This window comes from Heliconius melpomene, chromosome 1 (assembly GCF_056956725.1).
Source record: "Heliconius melpomene rosina isolate 202511_hmr_F chromosome 1, ASM5695672v1, whole genome shotgun sequence".
Classification (NCBI taxonomy): domain Eukaryota; kingdom Metazoa; phylum Arthropoda; class Insecta; order Lepidoptera; family Nymphalidae; genus Heliconius; species Heliconius melpomene.
In genome coordinates, this window is record NC_140389.1 from 16,030,335 (window position 1) to 16,053,853 (window position 23,519).

At 32.3% G+C, this 23,519-nt stretch overlaps 1 protein-coding gene across 3 annotated transcripts in view; it reads left to right on the plus strand.

Moving 5' to 3' along the window:
• The window catches only part of ush (Zinc finger protein ush), a 157,287-nt gene that overhangs the window by 125,081 nt on the left and 8,687 nt on the right, over nucleotides 1–23,519 (plus strand). The gene's annotated exons all lie outside the window — the stretch shown is intronic.

A 23,519-nucleotide genomic window follows, 5' to 3' on the forward strand; every position in this document is an offset into this window, starting at 1 on the left:
TTCTAATCCTTAATTTGACTGACAAGCTTGCAGTTTCAGTTGACCCCGGAGCCCTCAATCATACGAGATACGTAGGCATTGTCCTCCCACTCCCAGATAGAATGGCGGCAGATATCGCGCCACTCACCAGAGATGGATGGATAGGGCCTACGCAGATTATTTACACATTTTCAATTCTGGCCTTACCTTTTGACCTTGCGGCCGTATCTAGATGTAGACACCTACGTAAAATCAACTATTGCTGTATTTGTATTTGAATTACAAATCAATTGTTTATAATAGTTTATTTAGTTAGTGGTTACTTAGTCACGTGGGGATTGGATAAATGGAATAATGTTAGAATTTCTAATCTGGACGCTTAAATTAATTTTAAGCCACAAAGATATACAGTTTTATAAATTTTATCGAAAATTGCTGAAATGTGAGGTCAGTCGTCGCGCAAGAGCGCAAGCCTGCGATTGTAATCGCGACAGGTTGTGAGTTTGATTCCCACTTGAAGAAACGAAAGATTTAATATTTTCATTTCCTCGCTCTGGTAACGACCACTCAACACGCAATGCCTCCAGGATTCGGCGGAAAGTGGGAATTGGCTTAATGGGAACAGAGTGTTTTAATGTAAAGTTTCCAGGTTCCCTCTGCCTACCCTGCTACTTGCAGGATAAAGCCGTAAAACTAACGAAAGAAAGGTATATAAAAGAAAAAAGAAAACAAGCAAACTGAATGGCATCCCAGTTCGTAGCGAGTACCGACGTTCGTTATCTAAACATATGTAACCAGATGCCCAGATAGACCAGATACGATGCATTTAGTTCTACAAGTACAAGTACGTGGTTACATGTGAAACGAAGATAGCACGGACCGGCATAGCCGTTCAAACGTCTAGATTATATTTATATTGAAGATTTTATAGGTTTATGCAAATTTTCTTTAAACTGTAGTCGATTTCAATGGAATATGTGTGCAAAAGATGTTTTTGTTTTATTGTGTGACTTTGACTAAGTGAGCTTTAGCATTGAGAACAATTAATTTCACTGGGAATTATGTTTCACTGGAGGAACTCTACATCACAGCTTGTCTTTTTACCAAGTGGTAACCCTTGCGAGAATATGTAAATAATACATTCCCCCGGCTGGGAAACGAACCTATAACCGAATTTACAGTCAGATTACATTATTTTATATTAGGTATAAATATAAATTTTAACTAATACGTGTGTAGTATGTGACCCCAGCCTTAGCAGTAAATTAAGACGAGCGCAGATAGTGTTCATAAATCCTCTATCGCTCAGTGGGCGATCGCATCGACTCTATATATCCCGATATCGTTGTATTACAAGATCTAATTCCGATAGCAAATACGTAGTGAAAACGCAATTTGTTTTAGGACACTTTAAATTTATCTTCCTATAAAAGATTGTTGTGGTTGATGATTATGAATTAGAATCCTATTGTTATAAAAAAAGCAGCTTCACGCTTTTTAACAGGTTAACCAGAAGGAATCCAATGTTAGGACACTCTGTTCTCCACGCACCACTCAATTTTCCATACATTGCATATCTAATGGCGAAATTCAAAGTCACGCTTTTTCTAGTTAGTAAAGCTGGAAAATGAAAACTATAATAATTCATTGCCTCGAGTGGGAATAGAATCCACAACCATTTCCCTATTAATTTTCTTTTAATTATTGATTTTCGTTTGTATTTCTTCATTTCTTTCTATTATTAACTATGTTTTCGTTACAATGTACCCCAGCTACCGGATCTAAGCATCGAATGTAGGACTTACACGAGTAAACAATGCCGCCCACGTCGATCACGATACTGTTCTTACTGCAATGCGAGATATATACGCTAACAATAGTGCTGAAAATTTGTAGTATATATGTGTTTTTAGCTCTTCTAAATGATTAATATTAATAAATAAAAAGTGAAGCTTTCGTGACGCAGTGGGAAGACGATAAACTGATAATGGTTCTAGGCTTGTAGATTTCACACTCGGGGTAATTTAGGCAAATTGTCTTTTCTGTCACGTGTATAATGTCTTGAATTCGAGTGAAACGCGGAGAACAGAGTGTCTTTGATACTGAGTTCTCTCTACAACCTTTTTATGCGGGAAAGCTAGAATAAATTTGTAAATTTATTATTTTTGTGTTTAACATTGTTAATTATTTCTTAAGTTATCGAGATAGTTCAACTACGAAATATAATCTTATTTTTTTAAACACTGCAAATTATAGGAACAATGGTCCTGTAGAGTCGAAAACTTAGGTTTTTATTTTACAAAAATCTTTATCAGTTAAGGGGTTTTTTTTTCAAACAAATGGAAAATTAAAATATATTTTTTCTAACTAGTTGAATAGAAAAAAATCTTGATAAGATAGCAATATATCCAAAGCAGGCAAGTCTCTTCGATACTGAATCTATCAACGAAGGCGACGTACTCAGGCATGTTCACAATGCCTAGATGAATATCAGACGTAACGTCGTTAGACTACAGCATTTGAATTGGAAGAAACATAGACGTCTATATATCTTTTAGCGCTAAATAGAAAATTAAATGTTTGATATAGAAAATGAAAGGAAGACGGAGAGATGAGAACAGAGCTGCTTAGTTTTTTTTTCAGCATCAACCCCATTCCGCAGACCAATAAGAGGGTACCCAGTGTCAAGTCATTGTGGTTGAGTTGGTTTTGAAGAGTGACGAAACTCAACGTCAGGCTTCTTACCAGAGATGGGATCACAATTTATCCAAGAGGGTATTGAAACCACAACCATAGAGCTAACATTCTTAGGTTGATATTTAGGTATATAAAGGAACAATTTCTCAATGGTTAATGTTTAGTAATTTTGTTCATATGAGAGTGAAAAAAATTGACGAACGAAAATATTAAAGTTTATATATAAAATAATAAACAATAAAAAACGAGATCTAATGTATCACGTAAAACCTACTATGCATAATTAAGCGAGCAATCACACTATCTCCACACGGCATATGTAGGTGGGCCCGGGGCGTGGTGTGACGTCACTGAGGCTAATTACAAAAAACTAAAATATCATCATGATGTGATGTCAGATTAATATGAAATTGGATGAAAAATTAATGATCAAAGTTTATTTCATTGTAGATTTTGTTTACGAATTTAATTTTAATTCTATCTACTACATTAGCACTAGAGAACTGAAGAATTTGCTTGCTAGAACGCGCTAATCTCAGGAACAGGAACTACTGGTTCGAATTTAAAAAAATCTTTACTATTGAATAATCCGTTTATCGAGAAAGACCGTACGTTATTTATTTCATCAGATTCCTGTAACCTTAGGCACCTCAATGTCATGTGTCATAGACAACTCTTAATTATTGCCATGTAACAACGCAGGCGAAGCCGCAGGAAATTATAAATAGGTATATCAATTATAAATAGATATGGCTAATAAAATGGGCGACTTTTTCTAAATTAGAAATAAAAAAGCCAAGATGTTATGTTTATCATGTACACATAGTATATAATTGTCTACCTAAGCTTTAGCCTATACGTTATATACTATTGCCTTGATTTTAGATAAACCTGATATAGATAAGATAAGCTCTCTCTTTCATCTACACAATCCGCCACAAGTGAAGGGGGGCTGATATCAGTTATCTTAGCAAAAGATCACTCTCATCTTCCAAACAAAACATCGTCTGGTGTACGGTGCTCTTTGCTGATATAAACTAGAAGAAGAGTAGTACAATATCCTCATGGATATTTGAAATATCCATGAGGATATTGTACTACTCTCGTACTTAGTCGAAGGCGCAATGATATTTAACTGTAAACGTTCGGTTGTAGGTTCAATTTCTTGATACGAAAATTAAATATTTTCATTTCCTCACCCTGCTAAGCGGACAAAATGCGACGTTAAGTTCCGCCTTCCCTGCTATATGCAGAATAATTCAAAGTAAAGCTAAAAAAATGCTTAAATATATATAAACGTATTTCAGTGAAATTGGAGATAGAGTTACTTAAAAACCACGTTACTCAATGTATATAACATAGTACGTTATCTATAGTATATGATGATGCCCTCTAACTATTAACTTGCTTCACGCGAGAATGAACTGGCACTACTATATAGACAAACAAATAACCACCACTACTGAGCCATAAGATCAAGATAAGAACTTTAGAAACAGGTCATCAAGTGCATACATACATACATTTATAATTTAATGTGTGTATTTTTTTAACCGTTTACGTCATATTAGCGTGACAGTTGTTGTTATCAGTGCGTGTCACGCTATCGTGGCGTGTTTGTACGCATTTGCACGACGCCTTCAAATTCCGTATAGATAGGTACTATGTGTCTTCATGTTATAATTTTTTCATAATAATATGGTTAAGTAAATATTTATACATTAGAAGCCACACAATAAGTAATTGAAACGTCAAGCATCGTCTTTATCTTTATGTCATCATCTTTATGTCAAAGAAATAAAAAATGGATTCGTATTTGTTTTATTTAACTTATATTGTAATTTGAATTAGGTTGAAATATAAATAAATTATTTTTTTTTACATTAAGATTCATATAAAAAAAATAATTAATTAAAATATTATACCACGCAAATTTTGCCCAAAATCCTAAATCTGTTTTAGTATTACTGTGGAACGAACATACAAACATTCACATCAATCATACGAATTCATAGACAAATAGATATTTAAAAAACCCAAAGACCCATCCACCAAAAGAATACCACAGCAAATACATAACTTATATTAATCCGAGCAATACTTCGTTGTCAAAATACAACAGAACAAGGAAGTGAATAGATGCGTGATGAACTAAAACTATGTCCGCCATTAGCATAAGCAGTGAGTTCCAGACGCGCTTTGTCATCGATAACGTAGGATATATGGTGGCGTGGATTTAGATGACTTATGTCGACTCCATGATACGAGCGGATGATTTAGTAAATGCGTTTTATAGTGTGCAAATCAAAATATGCCATGTACTCCATGCTATTACCGTCCCGAAGACAAATGACAAAAATAATTAATTAATTACTTTTGTTAAGTACATTAAATGGATTAGGTATACTAAACCAAAATATTTTTTCAATTCTTCGTCCTTGTTATATAAAATATCCGTCACACACTATCAATTTGAGCTAGTAGTTCCCTAGGTTAAAACGTTCACCAAACCAACTCTTCAAGCTGTTATTTTACATCTGTGCATCATCATCTCCCGATACAAATCTCAATATAATGTACCACATTATTTTTATAAAGTAACAGAATTAAACGACAAGTAAATAATAAGGAAAAAAAAATTTTGTAATACAAATATTTTTTTATAATCTGAAATTATTCATGGCTTTTTATAGTCTAAGTTATGAATATAATATAAGTAACAATCTGTTAAGTAGTCATTTTAAACAAATTCATTTTAAATTAAAATTTAAAACGAAGAATTAAAATATTTAGTTAATTAAAAGTTACGAAGCTTTATTAATGCCTAACAAGGCCAATCTTTTACAAAAATAATATGAAGTAACATTTACTTAGACGGATATAAAAAATTCCCGTCTCGTGGGCCGGGCGTTGACGGGTGTGGTGCCGTGACAGATATGGATCTTGCATACATATTATTACTTCTATGTTTTTGAGATATATGATTCTAGATTATACGTACAAATAATAATGCTGCACTAAATTTATGTAAAATGTTATTTTCAACCGATTTGTCTCAACAACAGAACGAAGAAATGAAGAAAGTAAAAAGTAAGAATCGAACCCACTATCTGTCACTTTTACAGTCACGGCACGACTGGGACAGTTGGAAAATTGATTCATACAACTAGATTATGATTATGAACTACATAATATGTCAAATGTAAATTAATAACGACTCGTTATCTAATAATTCACAAATTGTAATCGAAGCTTTTGCTTTAGATAAAATACGACATTAGAAGTGATTGATGATTTAGTAAAATAGTAAATACCTACTCTAAGTACTTATACTAGCTGATTTGAATCCGTCGTGACGTAGTAAGACAGCGTCAGAATGTAAACTTGACAGTTGTGGGTTCACCGCCCACTGGGGAATAGTTATCTTTAATTTCATTGCGGCGTTGAGTACCGCCACTTAACATGTTTAACTCTAGGCTTTCTCTGCCTGCCATGTCATGCCATGTGATGAGAAAAAATAAGTCAAGCTGCTTTTTTACTTATAGTAGCTCCTAGCATATAAGAATAAATAATATTATATAATACTAACATAACCATTTTTCATTTCAGGTAAGTGTCCAGCTCCCGTCTTCCTGCAGAGCAAACATCCGGCACACTCTAACGACTACAAAATACGTTTTAAACGTGAAAACCCGACTCCATTATGCACAAAGGGATGCGACACGGTATTAAACACACAGAATACATAAAAACGCACAGCGCGATTCAAAAATAATCGAAACAAATATCGATTCATAACAATACAATCTGTAATCGAGTAAAAAGTAAGGGTGGCCACACATTAGTATCAGCGGCGACATCGGTGCCCTGTCCGGTCGTCGTCGTCGTATCGCGCCCCCGATCGCCAATTCGCGTCGAACTCGAGGACAGCTCGGCCACAGAAACGCCCGTCACATTTATCTGTTGGTGTCGTCATGATATGTTTGACCGCGCTAGCTTATGATATTTGGTGGATTTTTCGTTCTTTTTACATATTTTTAAAACTATATGTGATTTTCTAACTATTTAGATATTATATTACATTAAGAATTACCTGCGGCTTCGACCTCATAGTCAACAGTTTAATAGAAACGATTCCCATGATCTAGGTGATATAGCATATAGTCTTCTTTGATGAGTAGACCATCCATGACAAAAATATTGTTTCAATTTGAAACAATAATTCTTGACATTTCAATTAATTCAAACTCCTTTAATAAGCTTTATAATCCAAGCTTTATAATATTAGTATAGATGTAGATTTTTATAATTTTGTTTCTTTTTCTGAGCCTGACCTATTAAAAATTTCAACTAGAGTGAAGAAAGAAAATTTCAATAATTTAAATTTTTGTTCACATTTATCTAACTACCTCCCATGATGCAAAAGATGCTTAAAGATAACAAAACCTAAAAAAAAACATTTTAATCTTGTTTCATCAGAAAGTCGCGATTTAAATAAAATATTCATTCAATACATTCATTTTGCATGTATACTGCACAAAAAGGCGGTCCGCTGACATTTATCTTTAATTTTATTGAAAACGTGTTTTTTTTTTAATACAAGCAACCTCGCTGGCCATAAAGGTATAAACACATTACGACTGGCAATATTCAAAAGTATAATTGTGACATAGTAATCAAGATAAATAATATTTTATTATTTATATATTCTCAATTTGCAGTGTTTATTTAAGCTGGTGGAGAATTAAAAAAATATTATACATAAAAACCACAAACGAGCTCTATAGTGTAATAGAATTAATAGTCCGGAATCATTTAAATTTTAATAAGAAAATTTAATTAGTTGAAAAATAGGTTGCTTATGAAAACTTTTTTTCTAATCTAATATTAAATCCAAGACTTTTACTTTCAAGAGTGGCTTATCTCCCAGTTGTATAACAGTCCAACATATCCAACTTTCCGCCCAATTCTCGATACAACAGTGTGTGTTGCTAGAGAAAGGAAATAAAAATTTCCTCAGTGGAAATCGAACCCATAACCATTGTGCGTACAATCTGACGCTACGTCGAACGACCACTGCGGCTTATAAATAAAAATAATATTAAATTACATGAATTCTATTTAAATTTTAAATTTGTAATAAACTTGGTCAACAACAACAACAACAGAAAACAAATTACTTTATTCTTTAATTTATACGAAAGAATATTAAGATATATAGTATTTATCATGACATTTATCTACGTGATAAACAAGATAAATTGTTACGTTAATTATTAAATCATTTAAATGTAATCAATAATAATTAATCACTTAAGAACATTAAAATAGTATCCATTACACGTTTTAAACTAGTGTAGGTACCTATTTTATATATCTAATGGAAGTATATATTATATCCAAACAGGGACTACGTAATGTCCCAAATAATTAAAAAAACGTACTTATTTGTAGTTAAAGTGGGTCAGCACTTGGCTGAATAAATTTGAAGATTGTGGGTTCGATTCCCACTCAGAAAAATATATTATTTCCATTTCTAAATGCATATAGTAGAGTTGATTTTTTAATGACATTCGGAATTCCGCTCAAATTTTCAGATATTACATGTTTTTTGCTTCACTGTGTAATCTCGCTCTCTTCTCGCTTATAGCAGGGTAGGTATAGGGAACCTGGGAACAGAGAGTTACGTCACACTATTTCCATAAAGACACTTTCCACCAAATTCTCGAGACATGTTTAGAGTGTCGTTATCAGAGCGGGAAAAAGAAAATTTTAAACATTTCATTCCCACAAGAGAGAATCGATCCGGGAACCGTCGCGTTTACACTCGCACTCTAGTACCGCTGCTACAGTCTATAACCTTCCTATCTATATTCTATATTATTAGAATAGTTCTACAAAACGCCCTAAAACCCGTAATGTAAATTAACTAGATCCCAATACAAAACTACAAGCAATACTTCAAGTGTACTAACAAGAGTCCACGCGTGAAATTTACAAGAAAGCCCGGTCGTATAGATTTGTTAGCGATTTGTAAACTCTAGACAAACTTGCCTCTTTAATGGACTATTTAATCGAGTGTTATCTTACAGCGCCCACTTAAACATGCATATATTGTACCCTTTTTTCACTATTCACCCGCATATAGCAGGATAGGCAGAGAAAGCCTTGTGTTAAGACACTCCGTTCTCCATTTTACGTCTGATTTATTTTTCCGCGTTTTGATTGTAAAAAGTAATAAAGATTTAATTTTAATTAAATGTTATTGAAACAATTTTTTTTACTAAGCTCAAAGCTCCAACTCTTGCGCAACTCTAGGTTTTTAATTGACAGTGTATATTGTAAAAAAAATATAACAACATTCCAAATTATATTATTCGTAATGCATATATGCTTTCTAAGCTAATATAAAAAAAAGTAACTTATATCTAAAAATATGAACCAATGACCACTGCCTCACATTGCAAGTCCATCTCACTAAACCCATATAAATTACATTCGCATTGCACTTGCAAATGATATATTTATCTATTCACAAATAGAAGTAAATTCTATTAGTGTTAATATTATGTATCGGTTGAGTGCTAACGTATCTGCGTAGTGTGACTGACTCAGCCACTGAGGGGTCGCTGGGTGATATATTTAACAAGTACTGTACGTACAGACAGACAGAGCTTACAAAGGATTTTGTATTGACATTGTATTCTTAGTTTAGGTCCTTTGCACTCAACGCACAATATCGCGAAAATTGGAAGGAAAGTGGAGAATGAAGTGTATTAATAACACTACTCTCTCTCTCTCTCTGCCTCGCCGTACTATATGCGGGATACAGCGTGAAACTAAAAAAAAATAATTTTTAATTAACTATAATATTCTTTATGCAAATTTAATCGGCTGAGTCACTAGTAACGTTCAGCATATTACTAATATCCGATAATAGATAAAAAGATACAAAGTTCTCTCCCACGACTCCTTTGTTTCTAGAGGACGGGCCAATTACGCTACAATATACAGCTGATTACTTATCCAGTACAAATTACTCGCTTATAATAATGATAGATTTTAATTACGCAATGTAATAAAACGAAAAAAATATTAATCTATGTAAAAATGAAACTCTTTCGTTATTGTGTCACTGACAGACAACGCACAGCTGCAGCTACGCGGCGTAGAACGCCGAAAATATATACTTATTAAAAGTCATATTACTTCTCAACTATTTCTACAAAATTTAATTTAAGTTAAATATATAATTCTAATCATAAATAATTTCGTTGTCAAATCTTCGCTCATCACGGAACTTAACACCAAACTTTTTGAAACGGGCAAAAAACTCCTTTATTTTTTTTATTTCAATATGCAATGCCTATTAGGCATGACCCACCGCTACAATTTCTCAATAAAACTATTGGCTATTAAAAAGTCGTATTTTCAAATATTCGAAAACAATTTCCGGAAAAACTTGATTTTATCTCATACTACGATTTATTAGACGAATATAAATTTATCAGCTTCTTAAAATATACATAATATGGTAATAAAGCATAAATAATTTTAATATATAATACTAACGATAAAGTTATAAAACAACCGCCAAAATGTTTCCCAATAAACTTTTATAGGACAGATAAAAAATGCATTAAAAAGATTTTTTTTTCATTTTTTGTTACGATCAAATAAAAACAATCTGCAACCGAATCTGTGCCTATCGTAATATTATGCAAATTAACTAATCTTAATATAACTATATATACATATATATTTATGTATGTAAATTTTTGACACCACTGTTGAAAAACAATTTAAGTGTTATATTTAAATATTATTGATCGTTTAAAACAAAGTCCATTAAAAATTTATCTCCTTCCTTGCAATTTGTTTACAGAAAGTGAAGCATAAAATACACTGCCTAAATAAACTACTTTAATAAAAAAAATTACAAACGAATAATCGACTAATTACAAAACAATATGTAACGAAACATCTAAACCACTGTAAGTTATACTCTGTGGCGTATCGCTAGCTAATGAGAGCGTGGACTGCCATTGTATACAGATGCGATCAACATTATCTCCTTATTTTTGCTTCATGTTTTCACTTATCTCACCCCGAGGAGTTCCAATTGTTTCGTTTTTCGTCATCTTATTATTGTTTTGATACAGATACCAATCTGATCGGCAGATACTGTTTGTTTGGAGCCGGCATTGTTCGATTAATTTCACTTGTTAAATGGTAAATCAAAGGATCGTTAATGATATTCTGTTTCGAAACAGAATATCAATGGCGTGACGAAAAGACATTTGAATATGTGTTACATGTAATGAAGGTTGTCTCAGTCTTTTTAAAGCAGCTTGAAGCTCGTCTATCAGAATGGGGCAATGAAAAAAAGAAATTATCATTCCTCCAAGTGCAGATTTAACCTATAATTGCTGCGCTTACTATCAGACGCTATCATATGGCGCCACAGCGACTATATTGAATTATTGATTATTATGTTTATCTTGGATTAAAGGACAATAAAGATTTTTATATTTGTTCCTATTGCTTTTAGGGATTGCTTACGATTTTAAATATTCAAAAAAAATATAATTCTTAAGTCCTGTTTGCATCTCTTTATAACAAGAAAAAAATATTTTAAAGATGTAGTGTAAGCACCTGTCAGTGCTGCGCGTCCAAACGTCAGCTTAACGAACCGCATTGTATGTAAAGTTCAAACTGCCTTAGATCATATTTTTGTTTTCCTTTCCATAATATAAATCAAATATTATGTTCCATGCCAAATATTATTTTTATGGGGATTTTGTATTGCTATTACAATAATAAACTAATAATTTTTACTACAATATGCGAAACAATAGTTGAACAGACGGTATGAATTGACACTTTTATTATACATAATTTAAAACGCCATATAAAGCTTTTGTACTCGAAAAGACAAAGGATACTTCATAAACCACTTCGCTACCATACACGGTGAATAGTCACTAAAATTACTTTATAAATTGAATAAGCCAACGATTTGCGTACAATTTTTTTGTCGCATCTACGATCGCCTATTATAAGTTCCATTGTAAACGATAGTCTGCTCTGCCTGTCTGATCCTTTGAGTGGAGCCGAAAAATATTTTAAACATTATCTGAACGCCATAAAGTTCAAACTCAAACATTTGAGGTTAACTTATATGACATTCTGTCACAGAATAAACATTTCAGTTAGACCGTAAGCGCCAAGCGTTCTCGAGGCAAAATAGGGCTAACGGAACGAGTGTTACAAATGATTTTTCCTTGTAGCAGTCGCAGGTTCGGTTCCGCGAAGGCAGTGGCGCTATCGGAATCACCTTAATGATGCCTCGATGGTGGATAGCCATTGTGTTGGATGTAAATTTGTAGCCGTCGGCGCGGGTAATGATGTGAGAACAAGCCGCGATGCCGATAGGTCGGCTGCGCTAAACTTCACGAATGCCTTCTTTTGAACGTTCCTACACATTGTCTTCATAACTTTTGCATTTTGAAACTTTCTCGTTTTAGGTTTGCGGTTATTGTAAACAAATTTTTGTATTAGGTTTTTTTTTCTATTATTGTATTTTATGGCGATTCCTCCAATCCTTTAACGCACAGGAAGCAAATACTGGATGTAATGATATAAGAAAATAGATACCATATATAAACATAAAGACATGAACGAGAATATCACCATAATTTTGAAAGTATTTTAAAATGATCAATAGTCCGATATTTTTAGAAATGTTAATATTTCTTTACCTCTTTTGGCATTTGACCAAAAATTTCAAGTTCCACGATAAATCAATTAAATTTTCAATACGTAGTCTTTGGAGCTTTCGCTACACAACGTCAAAGAAATGAGAACGACTCATGTACTTTCCATAAAAATTAAATTTTTACATAATTTAAAATAAAAATTAGGCAACCTGATAGCTGTGGCACAGAGAAATAAAAACAGTATATAAACTCATTAATGGCTCCAAGCTTTTTATCTGGATAATTAACATACAGAATACTACAATATAAAGATAACAAACTAAAACACTACGAAGTCTTATCTGCAAAGTATTAATTGGAATTACTGACATTCACTTTTTTTTTTGTTTGATTCCTAAAACTGAGAATCATTGATTCTCTATCTACATATATAAAACATAGTATAAACATTTATTTATAACTTATTAGCACATAAATTGTATGGAGAAAATTATTGCCTTACATTTTTATATTTTTAAAATTTGTCAATAATAGGGTAGGTCTACAATCACAAGGGTTGTGGATTTGATCCCACTCGCAGCAATGAACTGTACATTTTAAAGAAATGTGCTGGCGTATCCTATATAATAAATTGCCACAACCCAAATAAAAAAAATATCAAAATTTTATGAATATAAATCCTCTAGAGCGAGAATGAAATTTATAATCTTTAAAAATAATGAATAAGTTTTAATAGCGCCACAATACATTAAATTTACTATTATTTTTATAGATTATCCTTAATAAAACACCTTGAAGCTGACATCCCCATCACAGCAAGGTCTATATCCAAAGCATTATAATCTCATATATGGACCGCCATTTATTTGCAAGCATTTTAACCAACGTGTACAACATTACCCCCAACGCCCGCATTAAACTAAACAAAACGTTACATTCACAAAACGACCGTTACGGCGTCCGCGATCATTAGCCACAGCTATCGCACTATTTTGCAGAATAGACAAAATTTTCAGTCTTTCAGCGTGTCATAATGAATAACATAAAGGATATTTAAAGGGAAACATGATAAATAAGGCTAAACGAGCTCGATGAAAAACGGCGTGCGATGCGGGCTCTTAATTTTACCAGGAAATTAGGATTTCCATTTTGTCACATCACGTACACTGACAGCTAAGAAAACTAAAGCGCAGAAGATATATCGTTTTAAAACGAACATGTAGTATATTAATAGTTGCAAACTTTATAAACAGTTGAGAAAATATTTTAAATACTTAGAATAGCCTATATTTTAATTTAAAATTTTATGTATGATTTTTTTAATAATAATATAATGTATTCCCTATTAATTAATCGAAAATATTGTTATTCTAATATATCGATAGGTACTTAAATGCACTTCAATAAATAGTAACAATTAGTGCGTAAGTGACATTTGTAATAAATTAATATTTTATCGAAGCAATGCTTTACCGAAGCTTATCACGAGCTACATTACATAGGAATCCACAATTAAGACACTTAACTGCGACAGCGCGGCATGACATCATTATCGCAGTATCGATTCTTTTTGTTTTATATCGAGTAATCGAAATCGAGCGTGGCGCCGACCGATCTGTTTAATCTGTGTATTATCGGGGACTAATGCACTCGCACAGATAATGCGCCATAAGAGCGGGGGCAGATAAAACCGCTGTGGTCATGTTAAAAATAGTTTACACGCATAGTTTATTGTCTATATTGTCGGTAAACTATGATACAATATATAAAATAATATATTTTCATTTTTTATAAATAAAAATATTGAGTGTCTCCAGCTAATAAGAAATATTTCAATTTTTTATTTTATTCAATTCCGATGGATAATATATCAAAATTCCACCTATTACCTAAACTAAAACTAAAGTAAAATCTATCTTAATAATCAGAACATTAACAATAGAAACAAAAAACAAGAGAATTCCTCCAAATTCCTCTAATTTTTAATAATTAGAGATTTTTTAAAGAAATATTTTAAAATTTAATTTACAACGTTGATTGCACTAGAGTAGGTACCCACTATGTATTACTAGTCGTAGATACTTCAAACACAAACGAAGTCTCGTGTTCATACACAAACTCGATTGATATGGAAGCCATTTACCAAATTTATCGCTATGATTAAATATCAATAAGTTGTCCTATCTTTATATGAATGTTATCGTAAAAGCATTCGTCTTTATACATACATATGGCTGCGCTATAAAAAACTGTAATTTTAATTTGTTTTGCATTAACTATACAAATTAACTATATTTTAGAATGTGAACGTCGTTAAGATCATCATTATTTGATATTATGCGATCGTTTTAAGAAAAATTAATCCGTTATCCTTTAAAATGTGATAAATCTCTCCATTCTCTATATCTGCCCTCTTACGAAACTCATGAGATGTATATTTAATACAATGTACTTAATACACTATGTTTAATAACAAATTTAATGCCACAAGCTTGATCATTATATGTGATATTAATAAAAATTAAAAATATATATTCTGAAAATATTATGTTTATAGCAAGAGTTGTAAAGTTAACATAATCATGATATAAATAATATTAGTTTTATTTAATTATTGACATGATATACCTAAATGAGACCATGACAAAATAATTAAGTATATCTATAATAATTAGGGCTATATGTTATTTTATTTGTATTAATATGTCTTTAGCAGCTATAACTTTCGAAAAGGCAAAAGATATTAAAGTCGTCGAAAGTAAGGAAATTTAAATGGTCTGACCGTAAAAATTGTCCGATTATAAAGCAACCTAATTGAAAACTTCCATCAATTATTCATTAGGCAGCTACAGTCACAAATTTGCGAGTGCGCTCCCACGATAAAGTATCTATATAAATCCTATCCCATTTTTTAAAAAATCCCACAAATTCCGAGTTATCGACAGACGGGAATACATCTTCCTTATTTAAATCGTCATTACGAACTCTTTACTTTATCGCCGCGGCCGGCTTCAGGAAGATGGCAATAATAAAAATTATCTATACAAATGGCTCCGGATTACTCAAAGACATAAATTCAGCTCTGGTCCAAAGAAGATAAAGGGTCAACGGATTTTAGAGGGTTTTTTTGGCTATGGCTGATTGGCTTTCAAGTTTTGAAACAATTTGTTTGATAGCGTTATCTGGAATGTCAATTTTTTGATATCGCGTCTGGTGAATGTTTGGTAGAGAAATGTTTGGTTTACGTCTTGGTTAAGTAAGTAGTTTAATTCTTACTGTATATATACAGTACTCACAGGGTGCATTTGTAATAGATAGTTAGCACTAATCAATTACTACTGCTAGTAGTTAACTAAAATATTATTTAACAAAATATAAAATACTTACCTTAAATGTCAGCAAACACCAAAAATTTACAAAATATCGTAAATTGTTTGTTACCAACATGCAAATTCTAAACCTCCCATTTAATTATTTCAGTAAACCCCTCAAAAGCTGAACGCAATTAGCAAAACCAGTAATGGGCGCCAATAAAATTAAAAACTCGTATTTCAGTGTTCTTTTTCCGAACTAAAAGACTTTGGCAGCGGATAGAGAAATATTTTAAAGTCCAATCCGGTTAAAAAAAAGGAAAAGCCCGCCCGGCTGCCCCGTATCGCGCGCTTGCCGAGACACCGCGCAGAATTATACGACAAAAATGCTAATTCGGGAATCTCCAACTTTGTACGCCGCTATCCGCTATCCGCTATCGGGACGACGATTCGATGTTTATCCCTCACATTTTAAATATTCTTTTGACATTATGTATATATGCTGGCTATATATAATTATTTTTAATTTTAACCATTTTTTTCTAAGACATAAATGGGTGATGTTAAATCCTAGATAGGAATAAAATCTACCACTTTGAGTTTATATATAGAAGAGTAGTTTTAAATGGAGAATTATATATATGTTCATAATAGAGTTAAAAAATGTGTGCAAATATTTTAGTATTAAAAATATATCTTTATATTAGAAAAAATGCTACTTTTGTCCATCACTTTTTTTATACAGATAAAAAAAGCTTTACCCAACAATATCAACACAGTCAAACCAGTCATCCCCGCCATAGTAGCGACCACTTTGAAGACATTTGTTTAAAATAAATCAAACTAAATTGATCACTGTTGCCCAAACGTTTTATTATAGTTACATTTCCAATTGATTACAAGTTTTCTGGTAGTATCTGTTATTACTACTGTAACACACTACCGTTACCGTATTCTTTAGTGTAATTATCTCTTCGTCTTCTTCAAATTAATGGCTTCATAAAAAATAAGCTGTCAGCGTTTAGTTTCTTAAGGCATTTATCGGTAAATTCCAAACTTCAATCTCCAGCTGAGCTATTAATTTTTGCCGTCAAAATTAATGCACGTATCGCCTCATCTCGATTAAATCGTGTCCGATCCCGATCTCAATCCAGGCTATTTTCTTTAATTATACAAATTACATTGTGCCGTTGGCGCTATCACCGCCATCTCTCGGCCGGCAATTTTCACGATAACAGCCAACCGATTAAATATAAATTTATTAAAAATAAATACGAGTACGTGAGCAAAAACTCGATGTAGATAAATGTCAGACAAGTCGAAGATTTATTTGTGGTTTCCAAAGATTGATTAAATCTATGTATTGTCAATTCAATAACCTGTGTTATGAAATGTGTCTTGTGAGCATTGATTGTGACTATTCGAATTATAATAATCGATTAATAAGTAAAACAAAAATAGGGATGTTCGTCATTTTTTTTATTTCTGACATAAATGAGACAGTAGTTGAAAATGAAATAAATAAAAACTAATTATATTTTTAAAAAATGTTTTAATAAAATATATGAACATATAATTGACAGCATGCTCAGCCCGGTAGTTATTTAGCTGCAGCAGCCCGATAACGATTTAAATGAATAGAATACATAAAGTTATAGCGAAACAATATGTCGGTGGTGTTAGATCGTGGCCCGATCCATCAAAGCCTCGTTAACACGTTCACATACTTTTTTCTTTTTCAAGCCATTCGAGTCGGGAATAGTGCTCGATGTTTTTTCTCTCGATCGATTGTCGGTAGTAATTGGTATGGGAGTAGCCGATGTCGGACACGATGTTTGACGGTGGACTGAGTTAATTATTTTCGTGTCGTAGGCGTGCGCTCGAGATGCTATCCTTTATCGTGATAGTGTTCTAACAAAGGAGATCGTTTGACGCGACCGTTCTGGTGCTGATGAAGCGTTTTATTAATCGCCAGTACGTATCTCGTCTGTATGCGCTCGGATCGTTATCGAGTTTTAATAATCGATGTTAATTAATTGTAGTTTTAATTTTGTTCAAATGATAAATGTTTTTGTGTTTGTTGTTCATTTAAAATTTACATTTTGATTTATTGTCAAGTTAAATGCAGTTGAATTTCTTAACAGTTCGCAATTACAACATTAAATGGAAAGGTTGGCAATTTTATAATCACTTTATGTCATTGTCCCTTCCTTTAATTTATTTAATTTCTTCTAATTATTATACATGTGAAAAAAAACGCAAAGAATATATAAATGAAACTTTTTTTGACATAGCAAAAAAAGCGAATGCCTGTATAAAAAAGCGTACACGAAAAAAAAACGCTCGCCCAACGAATAGTAATGTTTCGTTTGTTTTATTTCCCAGTTAACTATCTACCATCTCTGTCGGAACTTTATCGCGCATCTGTTTCTTAGAATGTCGCATACTTACGCATTGAACGCACGCAAATTTCGTCAGAACGTATCAAAGGAGACGCTATCGATATATTCGATGTATTCGCGACCAACATATTAATATTCGATTCGATAGACCCCGATTCCTGGCTTATAATTAAAATCGATATCAGATTCGATTGGAGGCAGATGCCGTCACGTCGTACGTCACAAGCGCCGCCCACTTTTGACGCCTACAATGCGTGTACGCAACTTTTACCGTTCAAAGCGATATAGTATCTATAAATCTTTAATTTTATTTCATTTCATCAAAATGGCTGCGATTTATAGGTTATAATACATAACGTATTGTATTATATTTATCTTTTAAAAGGTAAATTATGCTAATTTAATAAATATTTCATTTAAAAACAGATTGCAGGTTCAAATGTTTTATGGATATCTTTTAAAATATTTTTATCGATAAATTGATACATGTGATTATAGTTGACGGAAATTTATTGCGATACATTTTGAAGATAAACCCATTAGTTTAAGGTGATTATTGTGACGTAGTAGTGATATGCCCGACTAGATCGTACTGTTATAGACTCATAAGAAAATTGACAACAGAGTGATCTTTCAATAAGATTCTCTAGTCTCTGTTCATAATTTTCCTTTAAATCAGTCTTAGAGGGTCAGCTTCTACACGCAAACGAACTTAACGTGCCAGCATGAAAGAAAGAATTCTTTCGTGCTGGCACGTTAAGTTTGAGTTCTTCTTTTCCCGCTTTGGTAAAAAAAAGTGACGTTGCGTAGAGTTCTACCATTCTACACGCAATGGATCTCTATGAACTCTATGCTGTGAACTCACTCGGAAACCCTACTCTGCTATACAGGATAAAGCATGATGATAAGAAACGTTACTGGTAGTTGTCACAATTATTAATAATACTTTTAAAGGCATATACTTTACTAGCATTTATTAATCTTTGATATCGCCCACGTTTAAATATTAATCACATTTTATATGTAATAATGTAACCGCGTGTGTTTTTTGCGTCTCGACGCGGCGCGGGCGTATCGTGTAGTTTTGCATAGATTTAAAAAGTGGATAGCGATGCAAATGGCCGTGTGCCGTGTTTGCTTGCTTTCTGAGTTACGGCGCGGCTAGAGTCTGTTGGAGGTTTAGAGAATATATTATTAATATTAAATATGACTATATTTTCAGAATGTTTATAGATACTATAGGTATAGATTTTCAATGTATAATATGATAGTTAGGTGTGAGGCCAGTCGTGGCGCTACGGCACATTCGATTCCCACTCCAGGAAATGGAACATTAAATATTCATTCATTCATTTCCCCATTCTGGTAGAGGCAAAGCGCGGCGTTGAATTCCGCCACTCAACAAGCAAAGCCTCCAGAATACAGCGGAAAGTGGAGAACTGAAATGTTTTAATGGGAACGGTTTGAATTGAAACTAGGTTCCCTCTACCTACCTTGCTATATCTGGGATCTAGCGTGAACGCATATTGTTTTACATAACATTTTCAAAAACACATACATATATGAGCGTACATGATTTATGGTTTGACTTAAAATGCTAAATAATTAATTCGTCCGCCGTGCGAGTCCATTAGACGAAACTCTTTCAACGTTATCTGATTTCACATGTGCCCGCTAAGGATTTTTGTTTTTTAATTACAAAGCAATAGTACCATTACAGCGATGTGTGAACATTACGAGACGGTATTTTTTAATTAACATAAAATAATAATTGGATTTTTTTCGTATATTTATTTAAGTGTGGATATTTTTTATATTCTTATTGTAACTTAAGGTAGTCATTTTAGTGTGCTCTATTGACATTGCTCTTCATTTAATTAATTATCTGTTAACTCTAAGTTCATATTGTTACCGTTATGTTGGTCCCCATGTTGGTTTGTTTTCCTTCAACCCAAATTTTTATGAGTACGAGTAAATAAAACTTGGTAAAAACTTGTATAAAAAATTGCAATTTCTAAACTGCCGAACAGACCAGATATAAAATAGGGAATGGCCACAGTTGACCTTCGACACCACAGTATTAATGATTCCTAACAGTAGACGAGACGAAAAAGGTAGGAATATTTAGAGACCGTTTTCTCTGACTGACCCATTAGGGGCAAATCGTGAGCCTAAAAAATATCTAAATAGGGCTACACACTAAAACTATAATTCGTTTTTTTAGTTAAATTTGAATGAATTTCTCCCTACTAAGTCGGTAAAAACACATATTCCATTTCCTCATCCATTCTTAACATTTCCCTTGTAACAGTATGAATATTAACATGCAACATATCAATCACGGCAGATCTCTGGTGCGATACTCGTTAAAGGGTCGGTACTTGGGAACTTGGTTTCACGAATGTGGGTTATACTTATTATTTATTTGCTATGTATTATAAATATGTTTAGGAGGTTGTTATTATTGAATAAAAATAAAAATTGTAAAGGTATTTATTATATTCCTCTAATCCGAAAGATTTCCAATGCCGAGTGGTGGAGGCTGTCTTTTTATAATTTATAACCAAATTAAAGCAGTTTAATATAAGATAAAATCAGTAGTTTTAAAACATATTTGCGTAGATTTATAAAACTACATTTTTAATTAAAATTCATCTAATATATATTTTTCATTTCTCTAATCTGGAAAATAAAACGCAACGTTAAATTCCGTCACTCAACACGCAACATCTCCAACATTGGGCGGAAAATGACAGTGTCTTAACACTAAAAAAATTAAATTAAACTATTAAAATTAAAAGTAATTAAATTTCAATGCATATCCATAACTTCTAAAAAGTATAATGGAAACAGACCTGCAAGGCATGATTAACGTGGATACGAGTATGCATATTTTATAAACCAAAATGGCAGTAGTAAATATAGCATGCAATTTAAAAACTAAGAAACGTAATTGCCCTAGTGCTACTTATTATGTATATTTCAGTAATTGATATAAATTTAATAATAGGTTCGCGTTATGGGAAAGCTATTTCTTCTACCTCTATAATATTATGTCCTTGTATACAAATGAGGCTTGAAATATTAAAGAATGGGGGCATTTTATATATATTTTTAATAATATGTTCACACGCTCTTTCCTGCAAAACAATAAGTAAGACAGTGCTAAGATGCTCCGTACCCTAATTTTAGATTAATTTTTCGGTTAATTCGTGTTAAAAGGCGGAATCTAACACCGCGCTCTCCATACCAGGCCATCCCAGACCAGAGCGGGTAAATGAAAGCAATTCAATAATTTCCCCAAATGGGGATTGAATTCACAACCACAATTGTTACAACTTATACTTATGTTTCGTTAAGTTAAAAATGTAAAGTAATTCCATGCTTATTGAAGCAATATTGATTTTTTAGGAAATTAATATGTTGTATATAATTAAATTATATGGAATTTTATTATCTTTTCAATCCTTTTGGTAGGATGAATTGAAAGTATAATTTAAGAGGTAAATTTTCCTTCAAATGAGAATCGAACTCCCAAACGTGTCCAATCGAGTATCTCCTTGGTAGAGTCAAGTTATCTACACCTACAATAATCATATGATTGACGAATGACGAAAAATATATATTTTTCGTGTATATATATATACTCGTATATAAAACATAAAAACGTCGCTTTCACCAAACTTCAATCAATTAACAGCCATTTATTTAATCACCACCACGTAATGAAAGTAATACTTAAACGCACATTATACAAAGTTTTACTTACTTTAAGTTATTAAGAATAAAAACTTAACATATATTTAAGGATTTTTTTTATCTGATTAAAAAAAATAACTGGATACACTATAATGTGTTTTTTATCTTTACAAATCTCCAAATCACTTGACGTTTCTTTTGCTTGTTAATATTATAATTATAGCTCGATGTGAGGTAAATGGGTAACAATAGAAGTAACATTTATATATAGATAAAGGTATATTTACCAATATCGTAAACCAAATATACTTATAATATCATACATAAATTAAAAACAATTTACCGAATCTCTTACATATACACTTACCGATATAATAATATCTAGGCAATACATAGCAGATTACGTGAACACTGAATAGGCGTAAAATTAGAGCAACAGTTACTTTATAAGAATTTTAAAAAAATTGGGTATGACAGATAGAAACCGATTTCTCGTACAATTTTATCGACTTTTTTTTTATTTTAGCAATAATCTAGAAATTGACATTTCTAATAAAGGTAAAAGGCGGCAAAAACCTATAGACACATAATATTATGAACATAAAATACACAGTACAAATAGCCAATTAAAATATATGCTTAGCAAGCATCAAACCTATTTAATTCCATTCAAAAAGGCTGTCGCTAAATAACTTTCATATTACCGCCGTGGCTATCCTATGACACTGACACACTTGTTCAGATAATAATCGATTTAAAAGGTAAAAGCAACAACATCGATTTTTTACGTACGAGTATACCATTACAATCGACGCGGTTACATCTCGAGATAAAATCGGAATTATGGGACATCGATATGATGACACGATACATCGAAATCAGCTGTCAACTGTCGGACCTCGTCATATTTAGACCGTCTGTTGAAGGAACCAGTTCAAGAAATCGACATATGTATTATGTATAGTATAGTATATTTAATATTTATTTTAGCTACTAAGTAAATAAGCTATTCATTGATATTTTTTTAACAAATTCAAGGCATTCATTATTCATATCTATATATATAAAAGGACTTGTCCTCACTGACTGAGGTAAGACGCACGCACAGCCGTAACCACTGATGGTAGAAGCGTGAAATTTGGACAGATGTTTACTTTTGTAATCTGGACATCCACTAAGAAGGGATTTTGAAAAATTTTAACCCTAAAGGGGTGAAATAGGGATTGAAAGTTTGTATGGAAAAAAATTTCAATCGGCACCGATAATTATAAAATTTTAAATTTAGATTTTTAAAAGTATTTAATTGAACAAGTGTTTCATCGTTTTCTAGAATTCTCTCCCTAAGGATGCAAATAACGGGTTTAAAGTTTGCATGGAAAAATTTTTAAAACGCCACCGATTTTTATAAAATTTGAAGTTTAGACTCTTAAAAGTATTTAATTAAACACATGTTTCATGGTTTTCTAGAATTCTCCCCCTAAGGGTGCAAATAAGGGGTTGAAAGTTTGTATGGAAAAATATTTATAACGCCACCGATTATTATTAAATTTGAAATTTAGACTCTTAAAAATATGTCATTGAACATGTTTAGTGGTTTATTAGAATTCACCCCTAAATAAGCAAACGAAGCTACGCGCGTCCGCTAGTCTTATAATATACCTACTAAATGCAACTTCATTTGTATGAACTTTAAGACGTAAACTGGAAAATTC